General features: G+C 44.5%; 2 protein-coding genes across 3 annotated transcripts in view; both read right to left on the bottom strand.

Annotated features, from left to right (window-relative positions):
• Gas41 (YEATS domain-containing protein 4 Gas41) overlaps positions 1-22,012 on the bottom strand; it is a 232,870-nt gene extending 210,858 nt beyond the window's left edge. Inside the window, exon 1 of the mRNA XM_077404192.1 lies at positions 22,003-22,012. The gene's annotated coding sequence lies outside the window, so the exon portion shown is untranslated. The remainder of the gene's footprint in view (positions 1-22,002) is intronic.
• LOC143896281 (uncharacterized) overlaps positions 1-22,964 on the bottom strand; it is a 72,903-nt gene that overhangs the window by 42,114 nt on the left and 7,825 nt on the right. The gene's annotated exons all lie outside the window — the stretch shown is intronic.

Here is a 22,964-nt window from a genome sequence, read left to right as displayed (position 1 = left end):
TTTTGAAAAAGGTAATTTTGTACGGATATCACGCCTTTTTGTAGTGTTACGCATCTTAATCTTAACAAAAAAAATTACACCTTATAAAGAAATGTGTCTGAAGTTGTAAATATATATATATACACATTGCCGGACATTGCTTTTATGTATAATATGCATGTATATTACGTTGCTTGTATAAATTATTTCTTACCAACTTTTTCCAAAAATTATTTTTACGTCAGACATAATTTTAATTCATCCAATTTTTATTATGTCTAAACATAATTTTTGTCCAATTTTTATTATGTCTAGACATAATTTTAATTCAGCGATTTTTATTATGTCATGACATAATTTTAATTCTGCCGCTAAGGAAATTTTAAGTCGATTTTTATGAATCAAGCTTGAATTCAATGTTTAGGTGTCCCAGGTTGCCGATGACGAGGTCCACATAGCGCGCTCTATAGTTTTCGGTGTCCAGGTGTATTAATACCTTGAATTTGATGGCCACGTGTTCCAAGTTGCCGATGACGAGGTCCACATAGTGCGCTTCGTAGTTTTCGGTGTCTACATGTATTAATACCTCGAATTCGATATCTACGTGTCCTACATTGGGTGCGTTCAGCCGATACTTTGCTAGCCTAGCAATCGTGAGCAGTCGCTCGTTTTCGCTCGTTTCCTCTTTTTTGACTTACTGGATTAAAAAGAGAAGAAACGAGCACAAACGAGCAACTGCTCACGATTGCTAGGCTAGCGGAGTATCGGCTGAACGCACCCATTCAGATTTAAAGTTATTAATACACCTAGACACCAAAAACTATGAAGCGCATTATGTGGACCTCGTCATCAGCAACCTGGGACACCTAGACATCAATTTCAAGGTATTAATACACGTAGACACCAAAAACTACGGAGCGCACTATGTGGACCTCGTCATCGGCAACCTGGGACACCTAGACATCGAATTCAACGTACAATTACACCTGGACACCAAAAACTATGAAGCGCACTATCTGGATCTCGTCATCGGCAACCTGGGACACGTGAACATCAAATTCGAGGTATTATTACACCTAGACACCGAAAAATACGGAGCGCGATATCTGGACCTCGTCATCGGCAACCTGGGACACGTGGACACCGAAAACTACGGAGCGCACTATGTGGACCTTGTCATCGGCAACCTGGGATACCTAGACATCGAATTCAACGTACGATTACACCTGGACACCGAAAACTATGAAGCGCATTATCTGGATCCCGTCATCGGCAACCTGGGACTCGTGGACATCGAATTCAAGATATTAATACACGTAGACACCAAAAACTACGGAGCGCACTATGTGGACCTCGTCATCGGCAACCTGGGACACGTAGACATCGAATTCAACGTATTATTACACCTGGACACCGAAATCTATGAAGCGCATTATCTGGATCCCGTCATCGGCAACCTGAGACACGTGGACATCGAATTCAAGATATTAATACACGTAGACACCGAAAACTATGGAGCGCACTGTGTGGACCTCGTCATCGGCAACCTGGGACACGTAGACATCGCATTCAACGTATTATTACACCTGGACACCGAAAACTACGAAGCGCACTGTGTGGACCTCGTCATCGGCAACCTGGGACACGTGGACATCGAATTCAAGATATTAATACACGTAGACACCAAAAACTACGGAGCGCACTGTGTGGACCTCGTCATCGGCAACCTGGGACACGTAGACATCGCATTCAACGTATTATTACACCTGGACACCGAAAACTATGAAGCGCACTGTGTGGACCTCGTCATCGGCAACCTGGGACACGTGGACATCGAATTCAAGGTATTAATACACGTAGACACCGAAAACTACGGAGCGCACTATGTGGACCTCGTCATCGGCAACCTGGGACACCTAGACATCGAATTCAACGTACGATTACACCTGGACACCGAAAACTACGAAGCGCACTGTGTGGACCTCGTCATCGGCAACCTGAGACACGTGGACATCGAATTCAAGATATTAATACACGTAGACACCAAAAACTACGGAGCGCACTGTGTGGACCTCGTCATCGGCAACCTGGGACACGTAGACATCGCATTCAACGTATTATTACACCTGGACACCGAAAACTACGAAGCGCACTGTGTGGACCTCGTCATCGGCAACCTGGGACACGTGGACATCGCATTCAACGTATTATTACACCTGGACACCGAAAACTACGAAGCGCACTATGTAGACCTTGTCATCGGCAACCTGGGACACCTAGACATCGAATTCAACGTACGATTACACCTGGACCCCGAAAACTATGAAGCGCACTATCTGGATCTCGTCATCGGCAACCTGGGACACGTAAACATCGAATTCGAAGTATTATTACACCTAGACACCGAAAACTACGGAGCGCGATATCTGGACCTCGTCATCAGCAACCTGGGACACCTAAACATAGAATTCAAGGTATAAATACACGTAGACACCTAAAACTACGGAACTCACTATCTAAATTTCATCATCGGCAACCTGGAACACCTAGACATCGCATTCAACGTATTATTACACCTGGACACCGAAAACTACGAAGCGCACTATGTAGACCTTGTCATCGGCAACCTGGGACACCTATACATCGAATTCAACGTACGATTACACCTGGACCCCGAAAACTATGAAGCGCACTATCTGGATCTCGTCATCGGCAACCTGGGACACGTAAACATCGAATTCGAAGTATTATTACACCTAGACACCGAAAACTACGGAGCGCGATATCTGGACCTCGTCATCAGCAACCTGGGACACCTAAACATAGAATTCAAGGTATAAATACACGTAGACACCTAAAACTACGGAACTCACTATCTAAATTTCATCATCGGCAACCTGGAACACCTAGACATCGCATTCAACGTATTATTACACCTGGACACCGAAAACTACGAAGCGCACTATGTAGACCTTGTCATCGGCAACCTGGGACACCTAGACATCGAATTCAACGTACGATTACACCTGGACACCAAAAACTATGAAGCGCACTATCTGGATCTCGTCATCGGCAACCTGGGACACGTGAACATCGAATTCGAAGTATTATTACACCTAGACACCGAAAACTACGGAGCGCGATATCTGGACCTCGTCATCAGCAACCTGGGACACCTAAACATCGAATTCAAGGTATAAATACACGTAGACACCGAAAACTACGGAACTCACTATCTAGACATCATCATCGGCAACCTGGAACACCTAGACATCGCATTCAACGTATTATTACACCTGGACACCAAAAACTACGAAGCGCACTATGTGGACCTCGTCATTGGCAACCTGGGACACCTAGACATCGAATTCAACGTACGATTACACCTGGACACCAAAAACTATGAAGCGCACTATCTGGACCTCGTCATCGGCAACCTGGGATACCTAGACATCGCATTCAAGCTTAATTCATAAGAATCGACTTAAAAATTCCCTAGCGGCATTTTCTGCCAAGCGTAGAGAATCTTCTTTTCCGTTAACTCAATATATATTATTTATATATATACCTAATTTACCTAAATAGAAATCTTCCTTCTGACCGATAAGTCTATCGACCTAATTTCGAAATACGCGCGCGATATCGAAACTAGCGATACCTGCGCCGCCAGCGTCGAAAAAGTGAAAGTAACGTTTCTGATTATGACGTCATCATATCAGACGTCGGCGTTAGTAGAAGAAGTATCTTAAAAATAAATTTTCACATTTGGACTTTGCGTCGCAATATCTCCGCTCGTAGGGCACGTAGCGGAATATTATGAGAGAAACCCCCCCCTAATTGGACCCCAAGCTATCGATCAAGCCTACTTAGAACTTGATCCGTTCACTCGTTATCGAGATCTCAACATCTCGGGTACTCGCAACCCGTCGCGTCGCGTAAAAGAGTCACGGTCGGTCTCGCTCCGCGTGTACTTGGCGCGAGACACTACCGTGTCTCTTGATATTTATATCTTCCTGTGACATACAACTCATATTTATGGCAGATGTACGTAATATTTAGCCATTACGCGTTTCAATCAATTTACTATATAATATAATTGTATGTTAATCCTCAATTTTACAACGGGGAGATATCGATTGATAATAATCCATAAAATATAGTTATTGCGAACGGGAGATACTAAGTTTAGCTTATACAAATTGGAACTGGCAAGAAAAGTACACTTTCTCGGGGCACCGTTAATGACTCGCGATTCACGCGATCGGCTGGTCCAGGATAAAGTCATAAACTCTGCAGCAGGTGCACGATCCGATGCTTATCTTCCTTGCTCGAAGGCTTTAATGCCAAACTAACAAAATGCCTTTTCGTTCTTACTTTGTTTAAACACTCAACGAGCCTATGATGAAGCGATAAGAATTACGAGTGTTACAGCCAGGCATATATCATGCGTAAGCTATTTTTCTCCTTAATTATTTTACACATTAAACAATTTACGATATATTTAACTACGTACGCTGCATATATTTATGTCGACGACGATATTTACAATTTACTTGATGTTTTTTTTTTTAAGTCCGACATAAAATACGGATTATCACCTAACGACGTGTACCTGTCTTCGTATAGACATACTTTTTACTGTACACGTGTCCACGTGTCTCGATACTGCTTTAAATTCGCCGGTACTAATTTTCATATTCATTAGACAGATCTTGGGATTAGCATGCTAATTGCAGTAATGAGCCGTAGCATAATGCAAGGACTGTTACGCCCTTTATCTGCGTCAGTCAACCATACATCACCGTCCAACCGTCGCACTCGATTTCGATTGCAATCTCGCGAAAAGTTTGTTGCGTCGGTTTTGACCTATTTAGTTATAATCGACCTTACGTATCCGCTTTGCGATGTCTCTTTTTCTTATCTTACCTTACATTTGTCTCATTCCGATGACAATTGAATTTTCTATATCAGATTAATTCTGCGAATAATTACGAATGAGACGTTTATATTTGTGAGTAAAAAAAAAGTCACAGTTACTTACAATTAAATAGTCTGACGTTGAAACCAGTTAAATCACAATATTGAAATCAGGAATTGCACCGTTAAATACTAAAGGATAAAATAAACCAATAACTTAAATAACATTTTGTTAACTACCATGTATGAAGAAATTTATTATTTTAACACAAAATAGTATTATTTTAACTTCATTGGTTTAAATTAACATTGTTAAATTTTCGATATATTAAGTAAGAGCATAGGCGACTTATAGGAATAATAAAAAACGACTCAAATTGGGTATAATTTGACATTACAAATTTAACAGTGTTGAAACGAATTGTGTAATTAGATTTTAACGGTATTTAGCTCCATAGAGATCGATTATACGTAAGTAATTCGTAACGTTAAGATATCTCGTGATATAGAAAAGACGAGGAGGAACTCGTTGCGAAAGGGATTCGCTTTCCCAAGCTGGCGCAGGGCACCGCTCCGTCGTCGAGCAGCGTCGGAGGTTGAAAAGTGGCCGGCGTAAAATGCGCGCATTACTACGAGGCGAGGTACGTAGGTCTCTGAGCGTTATGAAGTCGCGTAACACCTGTTAGGCCCGCCGCCGTTCCGTGTGACGGGACGTAATTCTATTCGCTCGCTAATGCGTCCAATTGATTTACTGGCGAGTACTCGGTTTCTTTCCGAGAAGCTGGATTGCTGGGAAGAGCCCGATTTTGCGTCTCGCCGCCGAGCGATTTCCGTTTTACGCGCCGGAGAGGCTTACTCACGCGCGGCTTCACGCGCGGTAACGTCGAATTAGGAAGACCGCCGCGCGTGTTTGTGTTTTCCCTAATAAGGAACCGCGCGGGGAGTTACTCTCGACTCTCGAGCGTGGAAGTCGACGGGCGATAATTCCTCTTTTACGCACTGGAGTTACGCGAGTGATGCATAACGTGGCGAGTTATCGCCCGATTGAGTGCTTAAGAATGACGTGAAATTATTACGAGAGATTGGACAGCGCCGGTGGGAACGCGCCGCGCGTTACTGACAGTTTTTGACGTGCTGTGAGAAAATTACGATATAATCAAATAACATTTACATTATTTTCGCACGGTAAACTAAATTTTTCCACGTAAAAACACATTTCTAGATATCTCAATAAAATGTCAACATTTTTTCCCGGCGACATTGTGAAAGAATTAATAAAATGGAAAACGTATTGCGAATCTAACGATGCATACCGGTTAATTTCCGCAACTGCTCGCAGCAAACCATATGATACTCGACGGCCGGCTCTTCGGGGGGTTAAACGAGTCCGGTCGGCGAAAGCCTCGCAAAACGCAACGCTTTGGACGCGCAACAAAGTCCGAGTGCGAAACTTGGAGGCCGCGTTGTAAATCCGGGCAATTCCCGGCGGCGTCGGTGGCGCGTAATCAAGGGGCCTCCCGCGCGGAATCACGCGGACGGTCGTCCGGGTCGTCCGGTTCATTCATAAAGCCGCGATTTCTGTGCGGCTCCTCGCTTGATCGGAGCCCGAGAGAGAGAGAGAGAAAGCGAGAGAGAGAGAGAGAGAGAGAGAGAGAGAGAGAGAGAGAGAGAGAGAGAGAGAGAAAGCGAGAGAGAGAGAGAGAGAGAGAGAGAGAGAGAGAGAGAGAGAGAGAGAGAGAAACATTGTTGCGCGTGTGTGTGTGTGCGTGCGTGCGTGCGTGCGTGCGTGCATCGCGTTTGACGGTTGCGCCGTGCGGCAGGTGTGTAGGTGTAGATCGCGCGCTCCGCGTACACGCGCGACGACGGTCGTGTAGGTGCGCGTACGTGTCGGGGACGGGCGTGTGTACGTGCGGCGTAAGCCGGTCTACTTGGGTGGTCCGTCGAAGAAGGGACCGCACGCAGCGGCTTGCGGCCCCCACCAGAAAAACCACGCCGTCTCCCCACTCAAGCGGGGTACCGCTCAAACGGGCCTCGCACACTCCACGAGCGCGATACGTACGGACGCGCTGACCGTCACCTCTGTGTGCGCGCAGCGGGGGGAGGGGACAAGGGGGGACGGCTGGAATATCTCTCAATCTAGCGGGCTGAATTCCGGCCGATGCTTATACCGGCGAGGAGAGGGACTAAACCGCCTAAACGTGCGCACGTATGCCCCATCCGCGATGCCGATGCGCGCCCGCCGACCGCCTCGTGCTTAATTAATTAAGTAGAGTGTGACTCCTTATGCCGGCAGCCGAGCCGCTTCGAAATAAGTTCGGAGCAAATCCGTCGCAAAAAGTGATGAATTCTGTAAGAACTCTCAGCTGCACGATGGATTTGCATAAATCCGCGAGAGAGCCTGATGTGTAATAAAACGATCTCGCCAACGCTAGTCAATCGCTTATGTTTTACTTGAAAGATTTTTTTTCCTTCGATGCTCGGATATAATTAAGGTTCGCCGAATTTGCCTAATCCATTTAGAAATACACACAATCCGCGCGTGCTCGTGCATCATCTACGTGTGTGTTCGCGCACAGGTCGAGCGAGAGACCGCCTTACCACGTGTTTGTGCTGCCGTTCGTTCCTCGAGGGAAAGGGATCGATTGATCGATCGGGGTACATTAAGGTACGATACCGCAGCCGGGGTGATCACGGGCCCACCCCGTCCTCTCGATCAAAGTCGTGAATCCCGACTCGGAGTTCCCGCCCCGGCTACCCCGAAGGAAATCCAGATTAAAAATCGCCTTTATTATCAGATCGCTCTCGTTAAATACTCAGTCCCGTGATAAATGGCGGCACGAATTATCGTATTGTCTTTAAGAAAGTCTTATCATCTCCGTCAGATCGCGTCCGTGCATCGCCGTTAAACGTCCTGCGGCAGAACTCGCGCCCGCGAAGAGGGCAGAATTAATTTTCACCTTTGCGCTATCGGTTTTATTTCCGGTTATGTTCAAGCGGAACTAAGAAAGCCGAACTGAAGAACGTGAGTCTCTTTCTCTCTCTCTTCAATGATCGAAATCCAGCGATAACGATCTTTTTTATATTTGGGTTGTCTGATTGCATTATAGTTCAAGAATCGAGAATGTCGGGCAGAGATTTATACTTCCCAGATTCTTCCCGTGAACTTACGCGTGGGAGTCTCCTCTGTTAAAACGTTGTCAGCTCGATTTACGGGCGACGTGACATTCACGATTGTCACCTTCTTAAGCCGGGCGCGCGTAAGTTCAAAGATCAATGCGCCGGCGCCGGTGCGGTGAGCGCGAACGATGAATGATATAATGTCGTAAAGATCCGGAGAACTTTAATCGGCATTCGCATCCGTAAACAATCGAGCCGGGATGTCAGACAAGTCGTCGTGCAAAGTACGATACAACAAACCGGTTAATTTACATGTCAATCAACATTATTTATATCATAATCGAGCGGCGCCGGGGAATTAATAAGAGTGTGAAAAAAACATGTTTTGTCAAGCATACAAAATGGAAAAAGAAAAAAAAACAGAAAAATGTAAGATGCTATTCTTGGTTTCCGCGTTCGTCGGCCGCGCGTCTATGTGTTTTATGCGCGTCAATAATCAGACGTGATAAACCTGTAATTTTATATGCAAATGTTTAACTATTTATATCGCGAACGAATTGTAATGACTAGTCACGAACATGCGAGGGCTTTAAACTCGCCAACGTTGTTTTTACCTCTATCGATGATTACGTCGTCAAATGCGAGTAGCGCGATGACAGTCATCCATCGGATGAGAGAGAGAGAGAGAGAGAGAGAGAGAGAGAGAGAGAGAGAGAGAGAGAGAAGAGAGAGAGAGAGAGAGAGAGAGAGAGAGAGCCGCAGTGGTCCGCACGCTATGTTTCCGCAATAATCGATAATTATTTTAATTAGATGTCGAGATAGCGTAAATTACGCGGCAACGTCGATCCAATGAATCTCTCAATTATCTCGCATCACCTCAACTCGGTAAAGTCCATCCTTCAAGATTGATAAAATCATGCGTGTTAAGATCTTTATTCGCGTTTAGATCTTTGATCAGAATGAGTCATCAATTATGCGAGTATAAAAATATTGCAAGTTAGTCCGATCGAAGTTAACAGAAACTTTTAGAGAATAACCGTTGAGTATAAATTGCCGCAGTCTGTAATTAACGAATTGGAGTCCAAAGTCAATACAATTATCTTTGGTTTTTTTTCTTGGATTATTGGGTGAGAAAAGAATCATGCATTTTCCTGCGGAACGTCGTCGAATCGACATCCTATACGCTTCGGTCGAGGCTAATAAAGCGATTTCGCCCGGTGCTCCGTTCAAGTATAGGCTGTCCGTCGGCTTTAACCGAATAAAACCAGTCCACTGGCTGACAGTGCAAACAGGCCCACAATTTTCTCAATGACCCCGGTACTTAACCAAAGTAACCGCTAGCAATAAAGGACCTGGCGATTAGGTGGAGTACCGTACCCGGAGGTCTTCCTTGTAGTCTGCAGTCCTCGAGAAGTCAATCGTAAGGACTTCGCGTTCGACGACTCGGCTTACTCGTCAGCGAGGGTACCCTCGCCTCGGTACGCTGAGGTAGCCCCCTTTAAATGCTCGTGTTTCGTAATTGAGTACCCTCGCTCGCGATTAACGCAGACGTTTGCGGGCAAAACTCGTTCGTCGTACGCTGACCATTGCGTGCCGCATCATTTTTCTCCCTTGGTACTCACGATTAAAATGTATGTAAGATATATCTTGTTCGGCATTTTTAACGAGCGAAGAATGTAGTTATATATTATATCTCCGATTTTCTTTTTTTCTCTTTCTCTTTCTGTTTAAAATTTTTTCTCGGCCGATATATGTGCATATAGACTTAATAACGTTATAGCTATCAAATTATTTCTAGTTCACGCTTTTTTCTTATCTGTCAACCGGTTAATGTCGCACAATCATCGCTCGTGACCACCGCGATCGTATTATTAGATATCTTCATTCCTCGCTGGAATGAACCCCTCGACTCCGAGCTCGGTTTTGGACACGGTCGCTAAATGAGATCGCGGAGACAAGATTCGGCGCGGCGTTTCGAGCGTTTTGGAAGAATAAAAAACGAACTGTCGTACGCGTATGTCGCGGCGGGCCCTCACCTGGGGACAACAGGTTATATAAGGTCGGCCCTCCCCCTCCGAAAGTATCCATTATATCGAGCACGATATCTTCGTACCTGGTCGTTAGAGAGAGCAGTTCGCGACCGCGAAGAAGAGCGCACTCCAAGAAGGACTCGTTATGTTACAGAGTGGAAGGGTGGACCGTAAAGTGGCCTTTGTCATTGGAGACTTCCTTGAAACTGGTCGCGGATCTCTTTAAGATCATTGAATGCCTTATTCTCCGCGTGCCTCGGTGCGCTACGGGGGTTTCAGGTACTTTTCGAGAGCAAGTCGCTACGATAATCGCTGCAACGAGTTGCGTGATTGCTAACGTCTCGCATCGGGGCGAACTGCCTCGTTTCATTGCCGCCGAGAAACGAGAGACGTAATTACAAGTTTCGTTTTCCATTGGAGGGTATCATGCGAAAAGTAAATCCTTCTGCGAAGACACCTTTGCCCGGATGATTCTTTACATTAACGATAATTGTTAGCAGGCAAGCGACTAAAAAAAAGCTGCAGTGTCTGCATTATTCGTCTTTTATTAGTTGCTTTTTTCATTTAAAATGTTACACTGTCCATAATTTCTTACAGTCAAATGCACTTGTCAATGTACGCTATAAAAAATCGCGAATAAAAAGCGCAGGTTTTGAGTGATTAATAATATGCTTTATATCGAAGAGGGCTTATATCACGTGTTAAAATTGTTGCCCTTTGGCAGCCATATAATCATGAGATACTCGAATGATAGATTACAGATTGCGCCGTTCATCTGATAAGAGGTACATGTGCCTATCGATGCCCACGTTACGTTGCACGTTGCTTCACGTACTTGATACTCACGTCAGACAAAATGCTCTCCGCAATCAATGAATTAGAACGCTCTATAGAAGCGCTGTATTTCAATGAAGATCCACATATAGGTATTGTATAAAGCATATAAAATCGCATTTAATGTATAAGATACAGTATACCTACTGCGCGCGTTTATAATTCCTATATTATATACTTCTACGAGATAAGATTGTCGCGCTTAATAAATCGGACGATGTAAAAACCGACGAACTCTTGATTGGTTTATCTCATACTTGGTGAGAAATTTAATCTTATATGAACAGACAAGTCGAACATTTTTTGTCGACGAAGACTCGCGATTCGCAAGCAGGATGATCGACTGATAACATAGACGAAAGAAGGAGAGAAAGAGTAGTCGAGACATATTAAGTCGGGTTCACGTGTATGTACATACATCGAAGGGGCGTGACTTCGTGCATGCCTCACCTGTCTCCGTCGCAACTAATTGTGGAACACGAGTGACGTTGCATTGTTTCGTGCTGCCATTCAGACGCTAAATTGCCGAACATTCGTACTTCTCACTCACTAATCACCCATCCAGAATTTTTTCAACAGAATTTGTGGACAGACAAAGTAATAAGTATTTGACTGAAATATGAAAAGAGATGTGGATAAGTAAGAGTAAAATTGATGCGAAGCAAATATATTTTCATCTCCGAAATTACAAACTTTGCGTACAGAAATTCATGGAAAATGTATCTTTTCATCATTAATCACTCAAAATCGAAAATGTGATTATACCTCAATGATATGTGTTTCGATCACAATCGCAAGTATGTTACGAGCTGTGATCTTTCGTCGCTTCCGTTTCGATGTTCACGCCGGTCTTGTCGCGCGATTTCGCCGGCTGCAGCTGCAACGATCGCAGCAGCATTGACCCGTGCGGGTGGTTTCGACTTGGGAAAAAAAATCTCTGCCCGCTGCCGGGCTACCGCGTGGGCGGAATGCATTCAGAGTCCGGTTGCAATAAAGTAATAAGCTTCTATAAATAGCGGCACGAAGCGGCATGGAAGGAACACCGTAGAGAGAACCGTGGAAGCATGGATGAAGAGGCTTGACCGCGAAAGTCAAGCATAATCATAGACTACGATCAAGCGGACTCTTCGTCCTGCGCACATCCCTCCCTCCCTCTCTCTCTCTCTCTCTCTCTCTCTCTCTCTCTCTCTCTCTCTTACTCTCTCCTTTTCTCCTTCTGTTTCTCTCCCTTGTGCGCTTCGGCGCGTCCATCCTCTTGCATTGAAAGGCGACGGAAACATCGTATAATTTTCTTACGGACCAATTAATGTAACTTCGCCACCCATGCTGCCACGCTGTCGCAAAAACACCGGGTCTGCCTGAGCCGCGCCTGGTGTCCGAGCTCGACTTGAAAATGAACGGCGAAGTGGTGCTCGATAAAAGGAAGAACGTGTCCCTGATATAATTCAGTCGAGCAGAGTCGTTGATTGCGATTGCGCTCCGGCTTCCCCGCGAGTCGCGCGTTGTTTTGGCGCAGAAAATCGCCGGCCTTCTTTCCACCGGCAATAGACGGTATAGATTTACGGCAAGATTACTCGCGGCACCGCGTGATTTATCGATTGCCTTGACGCGTTCTTGGAACGTACGTTCGGAAAACTGCTGATGCGATGAAGATGAATGATGGACAGTTGAAAATCGGGTAATTGAATTCACCGGCTTCGACAATTAATTTAGTCTTTCAACGTTCTAAGACTCTTTTCCGACGATGCAAAAGTACTTTACATTAATTGTGTCGTCACTTCCGCCTATAATCGCGATATCGTAATTTCGTTGAAGTTACACAGACGTGTCATCGTTCACGAAATAAATGCGATCTAAAAAACAGCGCGGGGTCCGATTGACTTCGATAAATGTGAGAGAACGTTCCTGACCTTGCTGCCGATATAGGTAAAGCACGCGGGATATCGTCCGGTTCGTCGTTTCAATCGATTAATAGTATTCAGGAACGTATTCAGAGTCCGGGCAGGCCACCCTGCAGTCGACTTTCGCCACACACCTTGCCGGGATCTCGCCGTAGGCAAGAAGGCGGTCGGCGTCTTGGCTCATTAAAGCTAATAATATGGATTTACTAATCTCTCTACTCTCGGCGGACGTACTCCCGCGCCGTCTTTCCCGATATTTACTCGTCTTCGGTCAACTTCGGATGAATTACGAAATTCGCAAGTTCTCACATTACTCGTAAGTGGCTCGGCTTGAATAAATCATTTCTGCATTCTCTATAAAGCGTATTTAATAACTGAGATGATTAAAAATGTATGAGATAAAAATATATATATGTATTATACATCATGTATTCTAAAGATGCTGTGTAAATTATCTTAAAGAAAGAATATAATATTTGTGATAATGATTGCTGACGAAAATCGCTTATTTATCCTGCAGAAAATTTGCGATCTAAGAGGGAGAGTGATCCGCGACGGACGTACTTTTGAAGTGGTAGTTGCTCGACTTCATCACGGTGAGTTTATCGTGAAATGTGAGAAGATTGTTGTTGCCCGTGACAAATTAACCCAAGTTCTACTCCATCTATTCATCGGGGGGAAAAAAAATAAAATGTTACCTACGGCGAATGAGAGAAGGGGGTAGGGGGAAGGGGAGGCATAATGCGAGGCTTCAAGCCTGACATAATTAACCGGCCCCTGAGCGTTAGTTAACGCGCCTGTAAGAAACTTATTACGAATAACGTGTGTGGTGTTGTTATGTAAAATCTCTTGTGGAAAACTTAATTGGATGTGGTATACAACTATTATCATCGGCATAAAAAACTGCGATATACGAGAACAAAACTGGTAATAATATTTTAGCAGCTGGAAACGGATCAGAAAGCCGCGGAATAAGTCAGATTAACATCTCGCGAGAATATTAAATTATACTGTGCTTAAGAAACGACTTAAAGTAATTCGGAGTTTACGCCGCATTTTTCCGTCCCTCTTAATCGGTTCGCTCGCGAATGCTCTTATTTCGATAACAGTTATTATTAATCGGACGCGATTAGCCGGTTTTGTTCTCAAACGTTTCAGTTAATGGTACGTTATTACCTATGCACGCTCTAGAGAAATATCGCTCGAACTCGTGCCTGAACTCGTAGTAAAATAGCGCGATGCAAATGCGCGGAGAGTTTGACTCCTACGTAAGGATCGTGCTTTATTGCGATTACGAGCGTCGTAAAGTATATCGGCCAACGTTGGCTATTGCGGATGAACGTAATGACACAAGTGTGTGTGTGTGTGTGTGTGTGTGTGAGACGTATAAGGTACCTGTTCCCTCCGCCCGACGCTCAACTATTATCGAAGGCTCGTAAATTTCGGACTCTCGAGCAATCACGCGAGCGTACCGCGATTACGTAAAGACGAGCGGATATTTATATCCATAAGAAGAGAGCACCGTATCGCGACGTGGTGGAGGATACCCGGCAACCACTCCGTTGAAAGGTCGATCATCGACCTGCGCTTTACTCTCGCTTTACCTCTAACCGGGTTATAGCGCGGATAAATTCTTTATTTACCGTGATATTCCCAACCCTCACACACACACACACACATTTCGAGTAATACATTCTTGAAAATATGTGCCGTGAGACTGACCAGGTTCTAGCGCACGCTCGGGTGAGACTGAGACATTTGTTAACAATGTTACGAGCAACGTTATACTTCAGGGCCACTGTTAGCGTTATATAAATTTATAAGATTGCTTTACTTAGATCGCCGTGTGTCACCGAGATAGGCACGCAAACCCGGAATTATGCATAACTTGTTTTCCTCGAGGCTGTTAAGTTATTTTTGCGATACCGTAATTGTCTTATGACTTCGGTATCATTCAACTTTTACGAAACATATCTCACTGCATCTCACGTTCGCCTAACGCCTTTTGCAAGAATGCGAATTGTAGATATAACGTGACTTTCTGCTTGTTATACACTCGCTCGCGACATGGATTCTTTCGAGATTACGAATTGCTTTTGCAAGCTGGAAAATCTTTGGGGTGCCGAATGAGGAAAGTCCCCCTTTGAACCTCTATAAATTCATTAAAGCAAACCCTTCGACAGTGTGTCGCGCTTCGCAACGTCGATTGAATTCCAGGCATAGTCGCCACGAGGGTGAGCGGGGTCTTTTTTCACATCACGTGTCCCGCCCGGGTTTACGTAGGGTACAGTAAAGTAACCCTGTCGTGGTATCTGCATCAGTTGATTTATATTGTATCCATTCTTCTTTTCAAAAGCGTTAAAGCGGACGCATTTTTTAGTTATCTCAAATTTCTATCGTGCGTAACGTTGTTTCGACATAATTAGGGTGTACGCAATATTTTTAATAAACTTAAGATAATTTCACACGTAGAATGGCTCAGACTGACTAACGATTAAACTTAACGAGTCAATTTTTATTCATTCACAACGATGCTGCTTTTACGCGTTCACGACCGTTCCGTAAAATCGGTCGTCCACGCAAAACGCTACTTAGCTACTTTAGCGGTCAGATAATCTCCGATACTTTATGCTCCTCCACCGTCACTCTCCCACATCTCTCGCGTGTAGGCATCGCGGGTTCAAAGCCGTAAACGTGTCTCTCGCGATGCGGCGATGTCTGGAAGGAGGCAACGAGAATCACGAACGAAAAGTAACGAAGTCATACGCGGGCGGGGGATACGTGATCAAGCAGGGAGGAGGCAGGAGGTAAGGAGAGAAAGAGGTTTGCGGTAATTACGTAAGAGAATCAATTAAGCACGCGAATACCTGAAGAGCTATACCCATCCACCTACCTACCTACCAAGAGTTATTAATGAACTCGTCAGATATCCGTTAAACGTTCCCAGCTCGATCGTGTGGCCTCTTTCTCCTCTCTCATCCTCCCTCCTTCCCTCCCTTTATCTCTCTCTCTCTCTTTTTCTTTCTCTTTCTTTCGTGCGATTATTCGTATAGGTCCACCGCCGTTACTTTATAGGCAACGAGGACGAATCGGTAATTAATATTAGAGCTCACAATGGTGGAGGGCGGATTGCCGAGGTCTTTAGTGGATGGGCCACTATAGGGTGGGCCCATCCGGTGGCGCCGCCCTTGATTTATCAAGGGGGTGTCTACGTAGATAGATCGGGGGTTTATCTTATTTCCACGCTGAGAACACTTAAGCTTATTGGATTTTATAGTAAACAGCGTCGCTCGGTGGAAGATCGTAACTGCCGCGGGAAGTATTGGGTTGTAAAATGACGTGCTTCGCTCGAGCGAATTTTGTTGTTTTCCGGTCGAGGATCATTTCCGTTAGGTTATTCGTAAAATTAGTCGAGCCGGCGCAGATGAGACTATGTGCGAGAATCGGTTTACAGGCAGTGGCGGTTTTCTTACCAGCATTTCGATCCGAATGACACTCTCGCACTAAACACCCTCTCAAAGATTAACGCTCGAGCGCACTTGGCTCTTTTCACACGAGCCTCACGGTCGTTAACTCTGGCCGAAAAACACCGCACGAATTTCTCTCTGCTTATACTTAAAGCGCGCGAAGCTCCATGAACCACGCAACTTCCGACGGGCGAGCGCTATATTGAATTCCGCGATTGTGCAAAGCCCGTATCTCGCGCGGTAATGCGTTTAGATAATTTAGATTAGATAATCGGCGGGATAATCGTGCGTTTATATATACCGCGCGTATTCAGTTGCAGCGCAATTATCTTCCACGGGCCGGTCGGTGCGGTGCGGTCGTGATTAATCGAGACGCGTCCATGAATTTATGGATTTCATTTAATATCTCAATGCGCGCCGGGGAAAGTATAATTGAAACACAGCCTTGCCGATTGAAAGGCAAGCATCGGGAATGAGCCGGGAATTAAAAGGTACTTAACAGTATGACAATGTAATTAACCATAAAAAGAAACTTTAATCAGATAACGTACCGCGGGGCGCGTAAAGTTGACTGCACTTCGCCACGAACCCACGACGTGAGTCCAATGGTATAAATCTTACGTGTTTTTTTTACAAGCTCACGGAACGTTCAGTTAGATTTTATAATAGCGATTGTAACACGCTCGTCAGAAATATTATTAACATTTCAATCCCAGAAAACGGACCGCACATTAACATTACGCATGTAGTCGTCATCCGTCTCTTGATCATTTTCCAATCATCAATCATGATGGCATGAAGATAATAAAAAGTTTATATCGCGTGCGTATACACATAATTCATAGTAACATTATTTTTTTTCTGAAGATAATTAAATTCCAAAGAGGTAATAAAATTCATATTATATAAATCGACGAGATGTAAATCCCCGTATGACCTAACTTGGAGATAATAATCGTTGAAGAAATCGTTGTTTCTTGCGAGATAAGTGTGTAAACGAGATAGCGAAGAGAAGTTTCAGCTCGCTACGAGGCTCGGAGTTCGGAGGAAGACACATTCTGCTGACACATGTGTGCAAAACGCCTCGACGTCGACGAGCTGGAGCAAAATGACGTAACGATACCTCGCTAACGACGTAAGCGAGATCCTCGGCGAGCGAGATCCACGTCGATCCACAAAGAAACGCAGGAGGATGCCATCCTAATCGCTCGAGCGACGGTAGGGTCGATCACACGCATACGCGTACGCGGAATACGCACACGTATACGTCCACGGTCTCTCCTTCTTCCGCGCGCGTTATCTCTCCCTCGCTCTAACGACCAGTCAGTCACTCCGGGGATAAATTATAGCCGTACGGAAGGAACAGCGGCCGGTTTTTCGGGCCCGGTAGTGTGGGTGGGCCCGTCGTGTCTTCTCGAGCGAGTATGCGCACGTACGTCGCGTACACGCACAGAATGATATGCGCGCGCGAACGCGATTACATACGCGCAATACACTTACGTACAATCGTCGCGTGATATAGCCGAGCAACAAATTTTCACCTGACTACCAGCTAACGATCACCGCGTGATCACCGCGATCGGATATTTTTGATCTTGCCAGCGGCTTTTTGTTTCGCCTTCCGCGAACTTGCCCGACCGGTTACGACTTTCCTCTCGATTAAAGTTACCATCCCTTTCGTTTCGCGGTAGTACGTTATCCGTCATTGTACGCGCCGATCTTGTCGCACTGTCAGCGACACGTGAAATACGCATAGCTCAGTGTCGATGATGCAAGCGAACGATGCTTCTTGCGCCGCCGCGGTTTTTCGCCGGTGTCGCCGCCGCAATTTCGCGCGATGGTATGCCCGTGATAATTGACGAAAGGAAGTGTTCCTGCGTGCCGCGGGACGTCATTCGAATTCCAGCTACTCGAACTTAACCATTTCTTTCTGTGCAGCCGGGCACCTACTGTTCGCGGAAGAGCAAGGCTGAAAAATTTCATCACTGCAATATGCGCGAGCTACACCTATTGTTGTTAAATACTATCCGATCTTCGAGTTGTAAAAAATGAATTATTAAATTTTCAGAACTTAAATTACAATCAGCAGTTCGCGCGAAAGTTAGTGAAACGAGTCTAACGCGTATTAACGTGTACAGCTACAAATTGCGTTGTGCTTCGCGTTGACATGCCTCCTTAGATTTGTGGGATAATTTAACACTTTCTAGGAAAACACAGTTCCGCCTGTCTGTCCTACGGTTAACAACGTATACGACGCGCAAAGTATTATGCGTGTCATACGCATTAGTTTACGTTGCCCTCAGGGGACTGTTATATTTTCTTTTACAAAATATACGTACGCGCATATCATGTGATACAGCTGAAATGAGAGTTGAAAGGCAATTGGTCACGCTACGAGTAAATATCGCTCATGAATAAATAGTACGAATGAGAGACATTAAGAGGCAAGAATTTTTATTGCAGGTTGCGATAATTGACGGTTCGGCCGTAATGCACGATTGTGTCCACACTCGCGTTTGACAATGAAGAAACTGTCGTTACACTCATAAAGTACACGTATTTTTCTAGATATTGTCATTATACGCCGCTCTCGCGTGCGCTGGTGCGCCAAAACGCACGGAGTTTGTATCCTATATATCTGCTATTGCTAATAATTTCCTCAATCTCGTTAACAATGAGACACGCAACACTTCGCGGCGCACGCAAATGAACCGGACCATCGTACGATTGCGAGACGCGATCCGGCATTTTTGACTTCGCTCGTCTTCCACGAAGTCGTCCGACCGGTTGCCTCCTGCCTTCCATAAATATTCTACTCCCTCGTCGTAATGATGTCATCCATTACCACTACCGCAGTCTTTTTTATCGTATTATCGATGAACGAAATATAGATATCTTCGAGGCGAGTGGCAGTTAATATGATAAGTATAATTAAGAACGGTGTCTGGAATACCTGATAGTTTTCTTTTCGCTATACCTTGCGCTTTCAAAAGTTGTCGATAAAAATGTATTCGTCGTATACATAACGCTAGGTTTGTAATGGAATCTATATTAATTTCGTATTTATGATTTAAAACGGTTTCTTTACGAAAAATAAAAGACATTCACCTTAACGTCGTCAGCGAAAAAAATCGGGTTTTATATCTGCAATTTAGAATGATATGGTTTACCCGCTCGCACGTTTTACACTTTCGTATAATTAGACTTATGTAAACATTAGCGTGTACTGATATACGCAGGATATTAGCGCCCGATTATATAGGTGGGCGTAAACAAGTCCGATTATCTCTCTCACCGGAGGCAACGCGACGGCGTTTAGTGTGTGTGTGTCAGAGTGTCGAGCAATCTACCTATCTGTTTGTAAATTTATAAGTACCGTACAAAATGCTGACGTTAGAGCTCGCGCCGAAATGTTTCGCGCGACAACAACAGGACGTGTATTTCCTTAATACAGTCGTCACGCGCAAGAAGAAGGCAAACGAGGCGGTAGACAGATACTTGGAGAAAGAGAAAGAGAGAGAAAGAAAGGGAGATGGTCGTGGCTTTTCCACTGGCATGCTGCTAATAATTTACCGAATCTCCCGACGACGGTGTGCCACGTGTCGCCGCAGCGCGGCGCGGCGCCCCATAGGAATACCGCGTGCCCGAAGAATCCGTGACGCGGCCCACCCACGTACACGTGTAAAGACCCTTGCTTTCAACGCAACGCACAATGTGTACTCCGAGCCTCGCGAGAGTGAACGAACGAGTGAACGAACGGACGAACGCATATGTTTGTATATAGCAGTTCATCGTGTCTCGTTGCTCGTCTACGACAGGACCACTTCCGGTTCGCATTTGCGCGCTCGAGCGCTTCCTCGTTGCAGAGCCACGTCTGCTGAGAGGCCACAATATGATTGACATGCTCTGGATGGTCAACCGTGTCCCATGCTCGATGTAAGAAACTTGGCTAATCGACGCTAGTCTCATTTCGGGGATGTAGGCGGTTTGTGTGTATTGTCATTAGTACATTATATCATTATATCATTATATCGAGTGGCAGCAAGTATAAATGTGATTGATATCTATAAGTAATTGTTAAAATGATGAATTAAAATACCTGGAAGCTCCAAGTACGATGTTTGACCCTCCTTATCCACAGCGCTATGCAAAAGATTTAAATAAATCAAGAAAATTTTTCAAAGTGCTGTGTATTATTACATGTCTAATAATAATTTAGCAAAAAAGATGGAAAAAATAGATCTCTTGCGTATTCGTGCGGATAATATATGTATCGGGTATTGCGACTAGTTAGGATTGATCAAGTTTCTCGCGGCTCCTAATATAGTAACTTTTAATGCTGGTAGACACGCGGCTAAATGGACGATTTTCATTTTATACAATGAGCGCAAATGAGAGAGCATGTCCGATACGTGTAAAACCACTGCCGTCCGATGTAAGCGTATTATAATGTACGTCGTTGTGACATATTCGGTGACTTACGTGACTGCGAGCTGAATTAGCTGCGCCCAGTTACAAGGCATGGGGACGTAAAGACGCGATCATTATGTCGTAGTCTTGGAGCGACGACAGGTCCATTTTCGTGGTCTAAGCACTTTCTCCTCTCGTGAATTATTCGCCATGAAGAGCCTGACGTGTTTTCGTTCGAACACGGCTATATGAAAAGCCGTTTCCACAAAGGTTTACCTAAGCGCTAGATACAAACGCGAATAGGTCCGATCTGGACTTTTGAAAACGTTTTAGAAAGCGAACTAGCTTCTTGAGTTAATAACATTTATTCGGGTCAATCGACGTCGTCATGTCCACATACCATTGTCGAATGTTAAGCGTGAATTTGTACAGCCGTTGTTGGCGACAACGGCCATTTAAAGCGCGTCCGTTATTCCGGCGCGCATTCACGACCACTTCGATGTGTTCGTACGAGACCGGGGAGGTGATTGATGCGTCCTCCAGAAGGCACAATCAACCAAGCGCGTTCTACCGAAGCAAGGAAACCCACTACCGTCTTCAAAACTACGATTCGAAAAATTTAGTAACAAGCGGAGATTTATTTTGTCATTTGCAGTTTCCGCTTTGAGGGTTTTGTAGTGAACATACAATATTAATGCGGCAAATCACATTTTGCGATATAAGGAATATAAAATTACTTCATATTTCTCTTGCATGTTCTTAGGATTAACAAATATGGAGTCCGATGGCGTCCGTTGTACGGCGAGATCAATGTACGAGATCAACTTTGTTCCGCGACGTAATTCTGTGGTTGTAAGCTACGGCGATCATTGAACACGATTCTCCGAACGAGCCATTCCCAAATAGAGCTTCCACGAATTTACTGCACGTGTAACGCAGTGATCGGGGGTTCTACGCGTGTAAAACGGTTATAAGAATTCGTGATTGGTGTCAGGCGCGGGGTAATTTTCGTCTATAAAGGCGTACGACAAACAGCTTCCTCCCGCTAGACACCTACGCCCGCGTGGTCTTATTGCTACGCGTGTAAATCTTGCGGATGTGACCGATAAGACAACATCGAGATAGACGAGGTAGATCAAAAAGAATTGTCCGTCCGTTCTTCGACTAAGTGATTCGTTTCTAATTCCGACGGCTATCAGCGAAATTTTGCGACAAAAATACACGTTAAGCCTCGTTAAACATTTATATTATTTGACACATTGATTAAAATGTGGGATTAGGATGTAAAAAAAGATTAATCGGTGCTGTCCAACACATAGGTTAATTGAAATATGTAAACTAAAATAAAATGTTTTTCGAAATCTTAAATTAAGTAAACAGTTGTTTCAATTAAAATCTTCTAAATTAGCATTCGTATAAATAATTAATCCGTATAGATCAATAATTGTAAGTTAAAATTGAATGTCACATTTTTTTTTAACGAAAAATATTAAAGGAATAATAATCTTACGATAATGCGGATCTGTCATTCTATTAATGCTAGAATAGATTGTGATGAGAGCGCGTTTTGCCGATCCGAGCTGCAATTTCCTTTCACTGATAGATTCTTTATGCCTTCCTAGATATCGATTAGCGGCGAACTCAATTTCTATATAAACGCGTAATCGGCCGCGTGTGCCTCGCATTACACCTACGGATTGCCTGTCTGTCAATCCCGAGGCTCATTAGCGGGCTCGGTATATACGTTTCTTTCTGCCGTTTATTAACCGCCAGAGATTATCCCGATATAGCGATAGGCCGCACACTATCCACCTGGCGTAAACAATTTCTAATTGAAGACGCCACTCGCAACGTCTCTTTGTGCTCGTTCCACTAGCATCTCAGATAATATATTTAGCTGGCAACGTTATCGCGTCGCGCAATATCGCACGCTCATCATTCTCCCATCGACATCGGCTTTTAATTATTTATTAACTGCTAATATATTATCGAGAAGATCGATGGCTGATCAAATGCCTTGAAATCCGTGAAAGGTTACCTATAACTCGCGTCTCGTTACAGCTACCGTGAATCATTTCAATCGTGGCAGCGGTTTCGCAAATTTTCACGTTAACGAGATATTAGACATTTACATGCCATTTTAAACTGTATGAAGTGCCCCATCAATATATATGTATGTACAAGCAAAAGTGTAGACAGTACCTATGGGAGTTCGAACGAACGTAAATATTATACAATCGTCTTTCATCACAATTGGCTCACTTATACATTTAGAGTAAGTTTTTTATCGCCTTTCAAGACGGCTCGTT

This window comes from Temnothorax americanus, unplaced genomic scaffold, assembly GCF_048541705.1.
Source record: "Temnothorax americanus isolate GAGA-0224 unplaced genomic scaffold, ASM4854170v1 Scaffold1, whole genome shotgun sequence".
NCBI lineage: Eukaryota > Metazoa > Arthropoda > Insecta > Hymenoptera > Formicidae > Temnothorax > Temnothorax americanus.
Note: the sequence above shows the minus strand (reverse complement) of the source record. Positions and strands in the feature narration are given on the sequence as shown.